Source organism: Crotalus tigris, unplaced genomic scaffold (assembly GCF_016545835.1).
Source record: "Crotalus tigris isolate CLP2741 ecotype Arizona unplaced genomic scaffold, ASM1654583v1 scf7180000021207.2732985, whole genome shotgun sequence".
In the NCBI taxonomy this organism is placed as follows: Eukaryota; Metazoa; Chordata; class Lepidosauria; order Squamata; family Viperidae; genus Crotalus; species Crotalus tigris.
Window position 1 is genome coordinate 1,686,881 of NW_024098398.1, and position 17,277 is coordinate 1,704,157.

Consider the following 17,277-nt stretch of genomic DNA (forward strand, 5'->3'; position numbering starts at 1 on the left):
CATTTACAAGCCACACTTCTTCAGAAAGGACATGAGCTAATAGAGGTCTCTCTTTGGAAAAGTCAGATGAATTAATTCAATTGTCACCAGTGTTTTCACAGAAAGGTAAATAGCAAAAGAGCTGATTGCTACAAAATCCTCCGAGCCGAGGCTAGCAAACCTTGGGATGCTCCTCCAGCCCACGGAGAAGGCTAAAAAAAAACCCAAAACAAAACAAAAATGGTTATATCAATAAAACTAAGTAAATCATATTGGTAATAACTGCAAACTAAATCTCAGCAATATATGCAATAAATGGTAAGAAGTATTGCTTTTGATCCAAGATCGATAAAATAACTTCTCATTTCTCTGACAAGCAAAATTTACACTGGTCAGGGGAATTTACCTCTTTTTTTCATATCTTAAGTTACCAATCCAATTTCTACCTTGGATGATGTATTCCATATATCAGTTCTTAAAGGGGAAGGACCATCTATACTGCAGAGGTCACAGTGAGTGAATATAGTAATTTCAATGGACCTCTTTGAAAGAATATTAATGTTTTTTACCTGGAAGATGGTCATTATATGTCCTTGTTGAATGGACAGAAGGGTTAGACACCAGTTTTGCTTGAGTGACAGAATTGGGAGCTTCTACCAACATAACTTGCAATAATCTACAAACATGACTCACCTCCAGGGCGCAAATCCCTATATTTTTTTTAAGGTAGATCAAAATGAACGGTCCCCTTATGAGTTGGGAATGCTGCTTGTTATCCTTATTTATAAGAGATTTGCTAACCCAACTAAACTCTAGCAGTTATAATATTGCTTTCATATAGTATTGCTTGTTTTTGGTACAAAAATCACTAACAAGGAGAATGAACTATAGAGAGCAGGTGATGCATCAACTGTATTGTAGAGCTGAGGAATTACCCTTTGATCCAAGAGAAGCAGCATACCATATGTGCAGCTTCATTCAATATCTCCTCCTTGAGGCTGTAAAGCTTTTACCATGTTCTTCATTAACTCCACTAAACTCACGTGGACATCTTCCAGCATATCTGCTTATTAAGATTTAATGTAAAAAAATCCTGATCCCTCAATGTATTTCTGCCTTTTAACAGAATAACAGACTTGGAAGGGATCTTGGAGATGTTCCAGTCCACATCCCTGCTCAAGAAGGAGATCCTATACCAGAGGTGGTGAACCTATGGCACGCGTTTCAGAGACGGCACTCAGAGCCTTCTCTGTGGGCATGTGCTTCGTTGGCTCAGCCCTGTCTCCCTCCACGGCCCCCTCCTCACCAGAAGTCCCGCAGAGGAGAGTTGCCCCCAAATACGGCCTGTGCGGAGCAGCGCAGTCAAGGACATGGCAGCCAGGCAGTGGGGACAAGACTCTGTCCTCACATCCTGTTATGCACAGTTGATGCGATGGGGTGCAGGCGAAGGGTGTGGCTGCCTAGACAATCTGCAGCAGCCCGTGGAGGTGGTGGGTGGCTCTGCAGACAGGCGGGGCAGGGCAAGGGGGGAAACAGGTAGAAGTGGGGCAGGGTGAAGTGGGTGGGGAGCAGAGTAGGCAGGGCAGGGGGCAGAGCGGAGGTGGGGGGTGGGGCGGTTTGGGGGCACTTGGACTTTAAAAGGTTCACCATTGCTGCACTATACCATTCCAGATAAGGCCAGTCCAATCTCTTCTTAAAAGCCTCCAATGATGGAGTACCCACAACTTCTGAAGACAAGCTGTTCCACTGGTTAATTGTTCTCACTGTTAGGAAGTTTCTCCTTAGCTCTAGATTAGTTCTCTCCTTAATCAGTTGCCATCCATTGTTTCTTGTCTTGCCTTCTGGTGCTTTAGAGAGAGAAAAAAAAATGGATGGAAACATTTAGATCAGTTCCTTGTAATCAGTGTTATCAAGAGTCAAAACTCAAGGTAGAGACTTCCCTGGGCTATGTTCTCATTCTATTTTCTGCCTCGTAATCTGGTAATGCTTCCCTAGTTTTCATCAATCCATGCGCACACAGAGAGAAAGACTGAGAGTGCAAAACGCTAATAGCAATTAGCATTTTGGCTGGATGGACTTTTAGATTACAGAGATAGAACTGCAGTTTAAGGGGACTTATGGAAAACTCCCTTTTGCAAAAAAACCCTAAAACTTTATGAAACATTTGCTGCATCTTTCAAAATTCCTTAGTAACTTTCTCCATATGAAATTCATTGGAGAATCTATTCTGAAAAACGATATTGCACCCCATTCCTAGCATTGCCAGGAGTCACATCTGATGTTGGCGTTGAGTTAGCATAAATTTCCAACTACCTTTTTGACATGGAGATGAAGGTGGAGATAGTGTAGAGCTATATAGCAGTCCAAGCTAAAGATTTACATCTTAAATAGCTATTTAAGTAATAATATTAGCTCTGCATATTTCACTCATTTAACAGGATATTAAAATCCTCTGAAAATTAAAAAAAAAAGCTATGCAACTTGGAGAAGTAGGGACATAAAAATATTCCTAGGTGTTGATATCAGAATTACAGCAGTAGACAAGCATAATGGGAAATAATCTTAACAGAGGCATTTGCAGAAAAACATAGACCAATTCAGGCAAAATGATCCTACCAATATTTCTCTCCCTCCACTGTGGATATAAATTTTTCTCTTTTTTATTTTCATCTGCAAGAATGTAATTTCTGTTATAGATATGTAAAGCTTCTGCAGATCCATGTAACCTTATAGATTGGAGCAATCATCACTTAAATTGGCTTTCTTTGTTTCAATCCATAATATTTGTTACAATACCTCATTTAATTGTAAGACTATATGGTTTTTGGTGCTTGGGATATATACATATATAAAAGTAGCATTCACTGAAGTGTTATTTGTGTCATCTATATAAGGACCAAAAGTAATCAATGAAACTCATTATATAAGTAAATTTTGTTATACATATTTTCAGCAATACAATGACAATATGAGCTGAAATATCTTGGGGGGGGGAGCATTGGTCTTGTCATTCCTAGTGATCCAGTGGAGGAGTGTGTGTATGGGTCCACAGGCACATCTCTACATTGAACATTAATATCTCCAAGAGACTTGTGTGTGAATTGCAGGAGACTTTTGCAAATGCGTTGGAATTGATACCCCTAAAGCCAGACCTTGCTAGAAAAATGCTAGGAACAAACAAGATTGCCACATGCCAAAAAAAAAAAAAAAAAAAAAAAAAAGCAGCTAACCTCTTTGGAAAGAAATTGTCACCAGGACAAATTTAATTAATGGATCACATCACTAAGAAGCCTGATAATTACCTGTTTAAACAGTGAAGGTTATTTACCCAAAATCTTTTCTAATTACAGTACTTATAACAGCTCTGAAAGATCACCTTCAATCGCTGTTTAAAACTTAGAAAGTATAAAAGTAACCACATGTCCATTATTACTTTTTTTAGCCCTGCTAACTTGGTAGTAAAGAACAGGGACAATTGCATCATTTACATTTGACAAAACAAGCAAATAAAATATTGAAGTTTTCAATGCTGGAAAAAATGTCAGCTCCCTTGTTTCCTTCCTCTGGTATGTGAAGTAATAAATCTAGTAGGTTATAACCAGTGATTGGGGGATTTACCTTAAAGCAAATAATACCACTTGTAAACTTCAGAACATGTTTTTTTTTTAATGGATGTATCCAGATCATTGACTAGTCTTATCTGTCTTCCACTTTTCTCAATCTCCTCCTCCATTCCCTACCCACCCGCCCCCCAAAAGAGCCATTTCTGGAATAATAAAGTGCATTCCACAAAAAAAAAAAAAAAAACAACCCAGTGTTGGTGTATGTGTACAGGAGGGACTTCTATTAGAGTAAAGCTCCAATTATATTCAGCCAAACACTGCCATATATTGGCATAAAAACTATTCATGTGTACAGTGTCAACGCTGCAAATATTGTATATTCTTGCTTTTGACAATATGCAGAATTGTCTTGTAAATATGGGGTTAATAAAGAGCAGAAGGGGCGTTGGGGGTAAAGCCCGGGAAAGAAAGAGGAAGAAAACATTTGACCTTCAGACTAATTGGATAGTGTGAGATATGACGGCTAATTTAGGGAGGGAACATGCTGATAATTTAACTGCTCAGAGGAAGAGAACTTAGATCCTAGCATCCCTCCATTGTGCCTGTGCTGACATTTTGTAACAATAAAAGACTTTTAGGAAAATCAATGCCTGGAAGTTCTTTGGAATGTTTCATTAGCCGGAACCACAACATACAGACTCAACCTATAATTCCTTGTTGATTCAGAAAGGAAAGGTTTTGGAAAGCAACTTGGGGAAACAAATAAGTTTCATAAAATGGGCATTCGTAATTGAATATCTAATTTCCATTTCTTAAAATATATGAACTGGAGCTAACACGCATCAGAAGATTTATAGATTTTTTTTTAAAAAAAAAAATCTTGTGAGAAGCAGGTACAGCCCACAGATTTTGGTGTTTCTGTCTATTTGTCCCATTTATCCCACAAACTACTGCAGAAATCAATGAAAAGCTATACGGACTACTTTTTGGCTAGTTTCCAGTATCTTGTAAAAAGAGATTTTTTTGTGTGTGTGTGAAGAACTGCCTTGTAGCACTCGTAAGCTGATCAGCTCTGTTATTATCCAAGCAGTGAAGCGATTGTCAACACCAACTCCTGTCCTTTATAACATGATTCATGACCTGGAAAAGAACAAAACTATTGCCATTCTGAGCACTATCCATCTGTGTTGTAAAAATCCCATCCTGAAGTTTCTCCTTTCAGCGGAGAATACTAACAAACTGTCTTACAGATCACAACAAGACTTCAGAACGATTTGGAGTGACCCTTGACCTGCCCAGAACGAAACAAATATTAATCAAAACTGCAAAGTAAAACTTGTCCCCCCAAAAATTACTCTGGTTGCCAAATTGAATCAATTTCCTGAGTCTGAAATGAACTGCCCAATGGAAAGAATTCAATGTTTCACAAAAGGGTTTTGTGCATTTTTTTGAATTGATTTGATTTTCTTATCCAAGTCAGGTCTGAATTGACAATTTCAACCTCAATTGGACTGATTTAAGTCAAATCAGAACCAACTAAAGAGCTCTTGATCCTTGCTCTAAAATGATCTCATGGATGGCTCTGTCTGCATTATCTGAGAATGAACACACGCACGTGCATGTCCATGTGTGCCAGAAACTTTTATTGGAATCATCATGCCTTGATTAGCATCCTATTTCATTTCATTTCATTAAACTTTCATTCTTTGGAGCAATGTGGTAGTTAGGTACATCACTTCAAGTTGCAGTTGAGATGGGTAAAATGTTTCTTCCACTCCTCTCTCATTAGCAGGAAGTCTTTTGATTTCATCCTTACAATAACCCAGATCTCAGGGTTCCACATAAATTACATAAAAATTTAGTAGAATTATATCTGAGTTATATCAGAATTTGCTTCTGCCAGAGATGGGTTTACACCTGAGAGGTAGAAGAAGCTTCCCACCAGGAGCAACCACTAAAGAAAATTCATATAAATAGTAGAAGAAAATGAAACACATTGAAGTACCTGGAATTGCTTTCTGTTGCCTGAGCTTGAATGTTACACCAAACTACAGTTGATTGAACAAGCCAGAATGAGTTAGTTAGATGCCACTTAGGTGCCATTGAGGAGTCAACATAAGCCATCTGTTAATCATAGAATAGAATAGAACAGAACAGGACAGGATAGAATAGGATAGGATAGGATAGGATGGGATGGGATGGGATGGGATGGGATGGGATGGGATGGGACGGAACGGAACAGAACAGAACAGAATAGAATAGAATAGAATAACAGAGTTGGAAGGTACCTTGTAGGTCATCTAGTCCAACCCCCCCCTCAAACAGAAGACCCTACACCATTTCTGACAGATGGCAGTCCAGTCTCTTCTTGAAAGCTTCCAGTGATGATGCTCCCACAACTTCTGAAGGCAATCTGTTCCATTGGTTGATTGTTCTCACTGACAGAAATTTTCTCCTTATTTCCAGGTTGAATCTTTCCTTGATCAGTTTCCATCCATTATTCCTTGTCTGGCCTTCAGGTGCTTTGGAAAATAGATTGACCCCTTCCTCTCTGTGACAGCCCCTCAAATATTGGAAGACTGCTATCATGTCTCCCCTGGTCCTTCTCTTCACTAGACTAGCCATGCCCAGTTCCTGTAACCATTCTTTGTATGTTTTAGCTTCCAGTCCCCCTAATCACCCTTGTTGCTCATTCTCATTATGTTCTTCTATTTCCCTGCTGAGGACATCTTTATTTCCCCCCATAATCCACTCCTAGCATATGCCCAAGATACATGCCAACTTGCTTGTTTATTAAAACTTCAAGGGAATAATAAACCTTTATTTCATCAAAGGCCAACCTGCATGTTCTGGAAATTCATGGGACTCTTAGCAACCATCTCCAAACACATAATTAAAAGATGACATTTCTCTCTCTCTCTCTCTCTCTCTCTCTCTCTCTCTCTCTCTCTCTTTCTCAGTGTCCATCTTTCATAGTCATGTGTTTCCATTAAAATGCTTTAATGACTCTGATGCCTATTGTGATAGAAATATCCTTCACGACCTTGTCTAAGAATGCCATTGCTTTCCTCCCTAAGATTAATCTCCTATTTACTTCTCAAACACCCTGTCCATCTTTATTTATCTTTATCTATCCTACAGCCCAAGGAAACAAAAATAACTCCACCTTCACGTCTTTGCTGTCGCACATCATACTGTAGTATAAATCATGGTTAACACATGTTTGGGTTCATGCATCACACTTAACAATTGCAAGGAGACTTTTGCAGTCCCCCATCTTTTTTAAGGATCAAAAGGGTCACAGCACAATGAGATCACTCACTCCTCTTATTTTCAAGGTTGGACTTTCAGTGGCATGACTTTTTAGAGATCCAGAAGCCTCCAGATGATCTTCAGCCTAAATATACACAAAATCCTGGAACCAGGGCCTTAGCAGCCATATTGTGCCTTAAGGCAGGGCTTTTCAACCTTTTCACCCATTGTAACCCTTTTAGGATATGGCATGGTGTCAAAAAATCGATGACCAAAAAAAAAAAAAGGAAAAAAGTGATAAAGTATAGGTAGTCCTCAACTTACAACAGTTCGCTTAGTGACTGTTTGAAGTTACAATGGCACTGAAAAAAGTGCCCCCCAAGCCACAGCCGAGCAAGACACCTGCCTGCCCATGTGGCGGCGCTCTTCCTCCTGTCCGAAGTTTTCATTGTTGTGAGCATTTCTGTTGAGGATTGGCAGCGGGGTGGGTGGGGTGTGTTTGGTTTTTATTCCCCCCGTCTACTGGGTGGTTTCAGCAGGTTTTGTTTACTTCACATGACCCTGGGACACTGTGACCATCATAAATATGAATCACTTGCCAAGCATCTGAATGTAAATCACAAGATCCTGGAGATGCTGAACATTCCAGCTGATCGGTGCTTCTTCTGGGCTCATCAGAAGCGCCAGGATCAGCGCTGAGCTCTAGCTGGAGCCTGGCGCTTCCACTGAGCCCTGATAGCTCCGAAGAAGTGCTGATCCTGGCGCTTCTGCTGAGCCCTGACAGCCCTGCAGCTCCAGCCATCTCTCGCTGAGGCTTGTGCGGTGCTGCCATTGGTTCAGCTCATTCCCCTCTCCCGCTACCACTTTTCTAGGATGGTCACGTACCACCTGCCAGGTGCCAATGTACCATAGGTGGTACCTGTACCACTGGTTGAAAAACTCTGGCTTAAGGTATTATACAAGTCCAACCTAGGAGTAAAGAGTCACACCCATGAACACCCAAAGATGATGCAGTTTCATTTTGGAAATGGACAGCAAATCTGTTGGTCAGGATGCAAGAGGTTTTGTATGGGAGAGGCGAATTTGCTCTTTGCTAGAACCTGGGGATACAACCCTCATCTTTACATCTCCTGTAAGGGTTTCAATTATACATTGTTGAAAATATGGAATCCACGAAAGAACAATAAAATGCCATGATATTGCAAAGGCGGATGACAAATGAACTGTCCTGCTGAGACAATTTAATCAGTGGAACAACCTGCCTCCAGAAGCTGTGAATGCTCCAATACTGGAAGTTTTTAAGAAGAGACTGGACAGCCATTTGTCTGAAATGGTACAGGGTTTCCTGCCTGAGCAAGGGTTTGGACTAGATGATCTCCAAGGTCCCTTCCAACTTTATTATTATTAGATATTATTAAGATATACGAATTAGCAAATAATTATTGTTCTGTCCCAGCTTCCTCCAATACTGCTCAACTGCTTACTTGGGAGGAAAACCCCTTTTGTGTTGAACAAGGCAGGACTTGGTAAGATAAACCCCTTTTCGTTTGACCCAGATTTTATGGAACAAAACTCCATCCTTTAGCTGGGGACAAAAGTCACCTAACAAATGCCTCCCTTAGCAACAGAAGGTTTGGGCTTAATTGTGGTCATAAGCCGAGGACTGCCTCTATTCTATTGTTCACTTGAGCCTTGTTCAGAGGAGCAGAGATTTTACCATTCAAAACTTGAAAGGGGAAAAAAGTGTTTTGGGAAAAGAGACTAAATGGATATACTGTAAAGAGAAGAAATACTCTGTGCCATTTTGTCGGTAGATTAAGCCAACATTTGATCTCCACTTCCCAGGGGAAGGGGAAAATTGTTCTTACTGTAATGGCCACTCAAGGAAGCACAGTTGTTCTGATAGATCAGCAGGGGATGGCAAAGGTAGAAAAAAAAGCATTTGTCTTCAGCATTTGCAACCTGCCATAAAGAAAAACTAATTGACCAGCAGAGACTTTTTGAATCCAATTAGTAGCTATTAGTAGTGCCATCACAGATAAAATGAATGCCAATGTGTTAATTATAAAATAGGAACTTTATAAGTGCAAATAATTAAAAATATTGACGGCACAGGATCTTAATCCATTCACCACATTTGTATTCTTGTGTGTATGTGTGTGTTATTTTATTATTATTATTATTACTGAAGAACAGATTGCTGGAGACAAATTTACCCAAGATGAGAACAGATTAAGAACATTGGAGGAGAATTTAGTTTCCAGCATAAAAAGACATGCAGTAAAACAGCATGTAAATAAAATAAAGCAGAACACTAAAAAATAAAAGAAAAGAGCAAAGAAGCCAAAAGATTTGTGAAAAGGTTGGATCATACAGTTAAAAGGTAAAGGATAGTCTTTTTAAAGATTATTAATTTAAGATTATTCCTCCTCAAACCTGGAATAGGACAACGAGGTCCAACTAAGAACCTTTATATAAAGCAGGTGCCATGGTTCCGAAAAATGAAACTCTTCAAAGAACTTTGAGGCATTGTTTATCTTAAACAAACCTTTAATTGAGCAGCATAGCTTCAGCACGTACATAGCTGAAGCCAAAATCTGAATTCTCCTCCCCTAAACACATAGTATCAAAGCACAATTCCCTCCTCCAATTAACCATCATAAATCACATTCTCCAGTTAGTTTGAAATGTCAACCTTCCCTCCAGTTTCATAAGCCACCATTTCTTATCTTCTCTTATTTCAGACAAACTTCAAGAATACTCTATTGTGATATTGTTATGTCTAACTAATCCCCATACACATTCTTCCCCCTCCCCCACAGTATCATCTAATTCTAACTCTAAAAGAAATATACAGGTTAAAGAGAAAATGGCTGCATCTTCATATATTGTCAAATCAAGAACATCCAATGTTAGCAGGGACACTAAGTTGGCAGATGTCTTATTTTGTCCAGAAGAGTAAGACAAGATTTGGAGCAGGTGGCTGGGAAGATCCAGCAGTCACCAGCTCCTACCTTGATTCCATAGTGGACTAAAGAATGTGCCACACCCTGAAGTGTCATACACAATGACTTCATTTTCTCATGATTGTCACAGGTCATTCCACCATCTCAGTTTTAGTCCAGTAACAGGAAGGGTGACATAGCTCTGGAAGGTTGGACTAGAAAACCTCTGAGGTCTCTTCCGACTGTATTGTTCTATGTTCTAACATATTATCAGGTAGAAAAAGACTAAAGTAGGGGTGAAGGTTCATTCTCTGAGCTTTTGGGTTGGTTTCCATATGTTTCATTATTAGGTTAGGTAACATCTTTATCCCCCTCCCACTAGCAGTTCATCTCCTAATGACATGATGTAACCTCCCCATCACAAACCCATCATAAGCCTCTCACTGATGACTCACACTTGACCCATCACAAGACCCTCTCGCTTGACACACCTACACCTGAAGCCTTTATAAACAGAACACTGACAGTGACATCCATAAACTTCACTGAGCTACAGATATTTGCCACTATTGCAAAGACTAAAGTCCTCTTTTCTCTTTAATTTCAAAAGACAGGACTCAGAATTACATTAGGAAGACAGCAAGATGCCTTTCATCACAGCCTCCCACAGAAGGCTGGAGCTAATGGAATTAGAAAAAGAAAGACTCCTAAAATCTACATTCCCCACCCAGCTCCAAGTACAGGACAGGACCTCCATGCCACAATGGGAGTCAGGCAACAATAATTAGAATACCAAAAGGGCACACTCAAGCACAGGTCAAAGTACATTTCACAACAGGCATCTCAAATACAAAGCCCAAAGAAGGTATAAAATCCCATCCACTGTCAACTTTTGTCAGCTGTCACAGAACTGCATGCTGTTGCTGGTTCTGTTCATCAATAAACATAAACTTTCTTTCCTAAGCAGCCTCCATATTATTTCCAGCATCTTAGCCTCCATTTTATTTCCAGTGTCTTATTCCCAGTTTGGAACTGGACCTGATTTTTTTTCAACAGTTTCTGGACTTCAAATTGACTATTGTGACAATCACTTTCCTTCCTCCTGCCTAGAGCAGGGGTCCCCAACCCCCACTCCATGGACCGGTACCAGGCTGCGACATACCAGCAACCAGGCTGTACAAACAAGCAAATCCCCATCCATGGCATGCAGGCACCACACAAAACCATGTACCCTCCTGTCCATGGAAAAACCTTTCTTCATGGAACCGGTCCCCAACCTTTTGGGCACCTCTGGTCTATAGTGTTAAAAAGAAACACCAGACTTGTAGAAATGCTAATGTGGTGTTGGCAAGCAACCAGTTTAGCAAGAAGCAAAGTGTTGTTCGACAATTAACATTCCCAGCTACTCTTTAAGAAGTAAGTCAAAATACATTGCGAGATGGAATATTTTATTAAACATTCCTAAGAGCTTTTTGTTGCAAACATCTTTTGGAAGAAACTGCTATAACTCTCCATTCCCTTCTCCTTCTAGAAACTAGGTGAAACTAGTCAAGGAGCTGGAGGAGCAGAGAGTGAGATTTCCAGGAGATCTTTGAATGAGTTTCCATAGAGCAACAGGAGTTTCTGACTTCCGACAATTAAAAAAAATAACACTTGAAAAAAATGCTATTTCTCTTTTCTTAATTAGTCAAGGAAGCTTCAAGAGAGAAAGCAATCAAGCTCAGATAAAAACCATCGACTTGAGTGAGAAAGGAATTATGTATGAATGAAAACCAGCCTCTACCCTTCTGCTCCAGTTCTTGCGAAGATGGACTCTCCCTGGCAGATCTCACAGAAGAGATTATTATAGTGGTGGTGGTGGGGAAGGCTTTATATGTGCAAGAAAAAGAGAGAGAGAGAGAGAGAGAGAGAGAGAGAGAGAGAGAGAGAGAGAGGAGAGAGATTGAGAGAGAGAGAGAGAGAGCTTTCTGGCGTGAGAATTGGTGCTACAAGCGCACAAGCAGCTCCTCCGATTCAAGTGTGATTTTTTTCCCTCTTAAATTAGATGTAATATCTAGCATCTAGATCTGCCAGCTGGCGCAGGGAGCTCTTTTGTTAAAGAAAAAAAGGGAATCATAGGTTAGCAAAATGCTTTTGGCACACCACCAACTCACACAAGGGGAAGGAAGGGAGCACTGGACATGAAAGGAACAACAAACATAACAATTAAATATTGTAAAAGTGCTTTAGAATATCACCAGTATTAGTTAGCTATAGTGACGGCTCATGAATGAAGATGAAGCCAATTATATATACAGTGTTTATAACAGACATACATTGTTATAATAGTGTACCTTTTTCTAGAAAAGTGGACTCAGAGGAATTATATAATGAGGTTAAACTTAGGATTATCTTATAAAAGGGAAAAAAACATATTTTTGGGGAGGAGAGATGTCTTCTGTTTTCTTTTCACAATAATTTTGGAGATTTACATAATCTACTTTCTAGGGAAGTTTATATGTTAATCCAATGCACTTTAGTGCCTGTTTAGCAGGGTGGTCTTCCATTCTGACAAACTCAGAGACAAATTTGTCAGTTCATTAGGTGGGGTTGTGGACAATGTATATAATTTCATAAGTGTGCCATATGGTTGGAGACCTCGAGTTTTTTTCCTTTGTTGAAGGAAAAAAATTTCATCAGGGTCCAGTCCAGGCCAGGAATAATCAAAATGGAGACTGCTTTAGAAAGAAGGTTATGGTTTATTGAAGAGGAGAGTCAGACCGAAAGATGGCTCTGGAAAAACAACTGACCACATGTAGCAGTGAGTGGTGGGTTTTTATACCTTCTGGGGCTCTTGAGGTTGTTTCCTGTTCCTGTTTGAGGCTTTGTATTTCCTGTGTCTTGTACTTTGACCTGAGTCTGAGTGTGCCCTTTTGTTATTGGTGGGTTAATCCTATTAGTCTCCTGTCCTTAGAATTTGGGTGGGGGTATGTGGATTTTAGGTGTCTAGTTTCCTGCCTCCAACCTTCCTGAATGGATTATACTTTTCTGTTTTTTTTCTTTCCCTCCCCCTCGTTATATTTGTTTGCTTGAAACTGGCCGGAAGAGCCAGAAATGTCGTTTATCTACCTGGTCTTGTATCTTTGAGGCAAACCGCCCACATACTGTAAGGTTCTTCTCATTTTTATCTGTTTTATCTGAATATCTGTCTAGGTGTTATTGTTTTCCTGGGAGGATGGCTGTTAATTAGCAAGCAGCTTTCTTCTGGATTGAAATTCAGTCCAGAGGAAGCCCGTTGTGTATTGTCAAAAGCAGCAAAGCCATTTAGTGCTTTGATAGATCTTCCTTGTTGCTGAGGGAGATCCATGTGTGGGGCAGAAGTTGATATTTCTCAGTGAGAAAAATCTCAAGATCAGGATTGAGCAAGAAAAGACCTGATACAGATATTGTTTACATATCGTTCTGAGGGAAGTCGACTTCCCAGAAAAGGAAATATTAAAAGGGCAGAAAAATATATTTCCTCAAAAGGATTTTAAAAGCAGAAACCAACCCTCAGGTCAAAATACATGACACAGGAAATACAAAGCCTGAAACAGGAACAGGAACCACTTCAAACAAAAAGGCTAGAGAGGATATGAAAACCTACCACCCACATGTGCTCACCCCTCTTTTTCTCTCCTCTTTCCAGCAAGAACCATCTTTCTGGCTCTTCAATAAACTGCAATCTTCTTTCTAAAGCAGTTACCATGTTGTTTATTTATCCCCGGCTTAGATGAACCAGGATAAAGACTTTTCTCTCAACAATTCCTTGCCTCCCCCTTTCACTTTCGGACACTACTTAAATGAATTGTTTTTTTCCCCTTTATGTGTGTGTGTGTGTGTTTTAAGATGCTAGGCTCTAATTCGTTCATTCATGGTTGTGGTTAGCTCTTTGGAGCATAAACAGGAAGGCAAGATGATAACTGAATGAAGATAGAAAGAAGCAGTGCAGAATAAATTAAATGTCTTAAAACCCAAGCAGTCTTCAAAAGAGTCTCAGAGTCAACCAAAGATAACGACAGGGAGGTTCAAAATTAAAACCAAAAGCAATAAGATGAACTAATCAAATAAAGAGAAAATAAGGGGGGAATCATGAAAAAGAATAGAATATAAAGTTGGAAGGGACCTTGGAGATCTTCTAGTCCAACCCCCTGTTCAAACAGGGGGTCCTATATCATTTCAGACAAATAGCCAGGAATAGCCAACACTCCAGAAGACAGGCTTAAGATACAGGAGGATCTGGACAGAGTTTAACACTGGGTGCTATCTAACAAAATGAAATTCAGTGGTGAAAAAAGTAAGGTTCTACATTTAGGCAAGAAAAACCAAATGTATAGATATAATATAGGGGGTACCTTGCTCAATAGTAGTAACTGTGAGAGGGATCTCAGAGTCCTTGTGGACAATCACCTAAATATGAGCCAACAGTGTGCTGCAGCTGCCAAAAAGGCCAACATAGTGCTAGGCTGCAATAACAGAGGGATAGAATCAAGATCATGTGAAGTATTAATACCACTTTACAATGCCTTGGTAAGGCCACACTTGGAATACTGCATCAAGTTTTGGTCACCACGATGTAAAAAAGATGTTGAGACTCTAGAAAGAGTACAGAGAAGAGCAACAAAGATGATTAGGGGACTGGAGGCTAAAACATATAAGGAACGGTTGCTGGAATTGGGTATGTCTAGTTTAATGAAGAGAAGGACTAGTGGGGACATGATAATGACAGCAGTGTTCCAATATCTCAGGGGCTGCCACACAGAAGAGGGAGTCAAGCTATTTTACAAAGCACCTGAAGGCAGGACAAGAAGCAAAGGATGGAAACTAATCAAAGAGAGAAGCAACCTAGAACTAAGGAGGAATTTCCTGACAGTTAGAACAATTAACCAGTGGAACAACCTGCCTCCAGAAGCGGTGAATGCTCCAACACTGGAAGTTTTCAAGAAGAGACTGGACAGCCATTTGTCTGAAATGGTATAGGGTTTCCTGTCTGAGCAGGGGTTGGACTAGATGACCTACAAGGTCCCTTCCAACATCATCATCATTATTATTGTTGTTGTTGTTGTTGTTGTTGTTATGTGGCTGTCCACCTACAACTTTCGAAGGCAAACATTTCCACTGGTTAATTTTCTTCCACAGATAAAGATCTGGAGGCCAAATTAACTGTAGTATTCAAAGCAACAGACAATATTTTAGGTAAATTTGATTGTATGAAATGTATGCTGAACCAGAATCATGCTAAGAATATTTTATATTCCTTCTTCCCCAATATAAGTTTCTGATATTTTAGGAGATTTTCAAACAACAACACAAAATTAAAACAGATAAATAATAATTAGATGAAATTGGGAAGGTTAGAAGAGTCTCTCTCTTCCTTTCCTAAAGTAATCCAGTTCCTGGAAAGAAGATTGTGGAGGTTTTGCTTTCATTTTGTTCAGCATGCTGCCCTAATAAGAAAATGTGTAGGAAGTGAAGAAATAAGAAATAAGACAATGTGATGCTGTGTGCTGTCATCATCAGTTATGGCTCTGCAAATATTTTTAGATCAATGGACAGATATGGGATTTTAAGATCGTGCTCCCAACATAAGGCCCAAACAGCTGACATAACAAGCCTGAGAAGACCCAAAACACTTACAAAAAATCAATTTGTGACATTGCTTCCCATGTCTCTCTCATTGTCCGGATACTTTTGATCATCTCAACATTTTTCTAGGCAGGTGAGCTGACTTCCAAATGACTCCTGGATCTGCAAGCTAGAACTGTATTATTTTTTTTTTTCAGAAATGGTTCCAAAATGGTGCTTTGGAGAATACGGAAGCATAGAAGGAAACTTGGTTGGTGTTTTACCCTGCTGGATGTTTAAGTTTATCTTTAAAAAAAAAAAAAAAAAAAGATTGGCATGAAGGTCTAGGACAGTGTTTCCCAAACTTGACAATTTTAAGGCATGTGGACTTCAACTCCCAGAATTCCACAGCCAGCAATGCTGGCTGTGGAATTCTGGGAGTTGAAGTCCACATGCCTTAAAATTGTCAAGTTTGGGAAACACTGGTCTAGGATACTATGTCTGTGAGCAGATCAATGCCCAAGGGTGCTATGATTGGACACCTCCCCCAAAAGTTATATTTATTCTTCTAAGAAATGAGATAGTTGAGACTGCTTTCATGCATACCAGTTGAACAACCTGACTGATGTATGCTTCACTTTATTTTGGGGGAACATTACTTTTTTCCTGAACCCCAACTGGTTCTGCACAAGACCAAAGAGGCATCCTTCTGGCTGTTAAGCCTTCTGCTCATGTTTATGTTTTAAACCAGGAGGGTTAAACTCAATTTCATTGAGGGCCGAATCAGCATTGTGATTGCGCTTGGGATGGCGGGGAGGCATGGCTAGTTCAATATGGCTTGCGCCGGGGGTGCCTGTAGGGGGCTGGGTGGGGCTGGAGAGGGGATCCAGGGATCTCAGGTGAAGGGGACCAGGACCAGGATGGGCACCAGGGCCTGGTCTACAGGAAGAGCCTCCCTATCCCTCCTGGGCCAATCAGGGGGCCCTGAATGGCAGCGTGGTCTGCCCAAGGCCCTGGGCAGTGGGTGATGGGCGCCTAGCCTGGCCCTCAAGCTCCTGGAGTGCTAGGACCCCACAGCACAGCCTGGCCTGGCCCTGTGAACCCGGGCAGCCACCTGGCACATCTGACAAGCCGAATTGCATGCCTTTCCCCACTTCTGTCTGTGTCTCTGCTAGGAGGGCTGGCCCAGCAGCCATGATCCTTTGACCCACCTGTGCTATGAGGGCTGCAATTGCTGCCGGGCCCCTCCATGCTCTCTGCCTCCTATGTGTGTGCCCAGAGGGCACCCAGCTGGGCTGGTGTGGGCCCGGGTTGGGGAATCAGGTGCCAGATCCTTGCTGCAGGCTGGATCTGGTCCTGTCATGGATTCAGGCTGTGGGCCTTGAGTTTGACATGTCTGTTTTAAATTGAAGACAAGATTCAGAATAATGGCTGTCATTGTGCTTATTGGAAGAGCTGCATGGTGAACAGGATATTAATTACTTCATTCTGAATGCATTCCCAATATTTCAAAGCTGAAATTATGCATCTGTTTCTTAACATTGCGCACTCTGACAGAAGAGGCACTTCTAGGGGCTGACTGTCATCTTATGTCTTTTTTATTAAATGTTCATTACACTAGTCGGGGAGTTCAGTCTTCTCTGGCAGAGTCCATAATAAACTGCTGTTGAAGCTGTATCTGCTTCAGTTTTTGTTAACAGAGACTAATTGTCGCAACTCTTTACAGCTCATGATGCTCAATGGAACGGAGCATGTTCTCATAGCAATGTACCATTAATTCCTCATTTCAGTTTGCAGCCCTCATCCAAGCCTGTCATTTAAAGGTTTATTATATGTCTGAAATGAAAAACCATTCTTCTATTCACAAGGAGGTCCTCAGCAATGCCTTTGTCCATGGAGCCTACTTCTAGGTCTTCTTATATATTAGCTTGTAGCCTCATTTTCTCAGTTTTGGA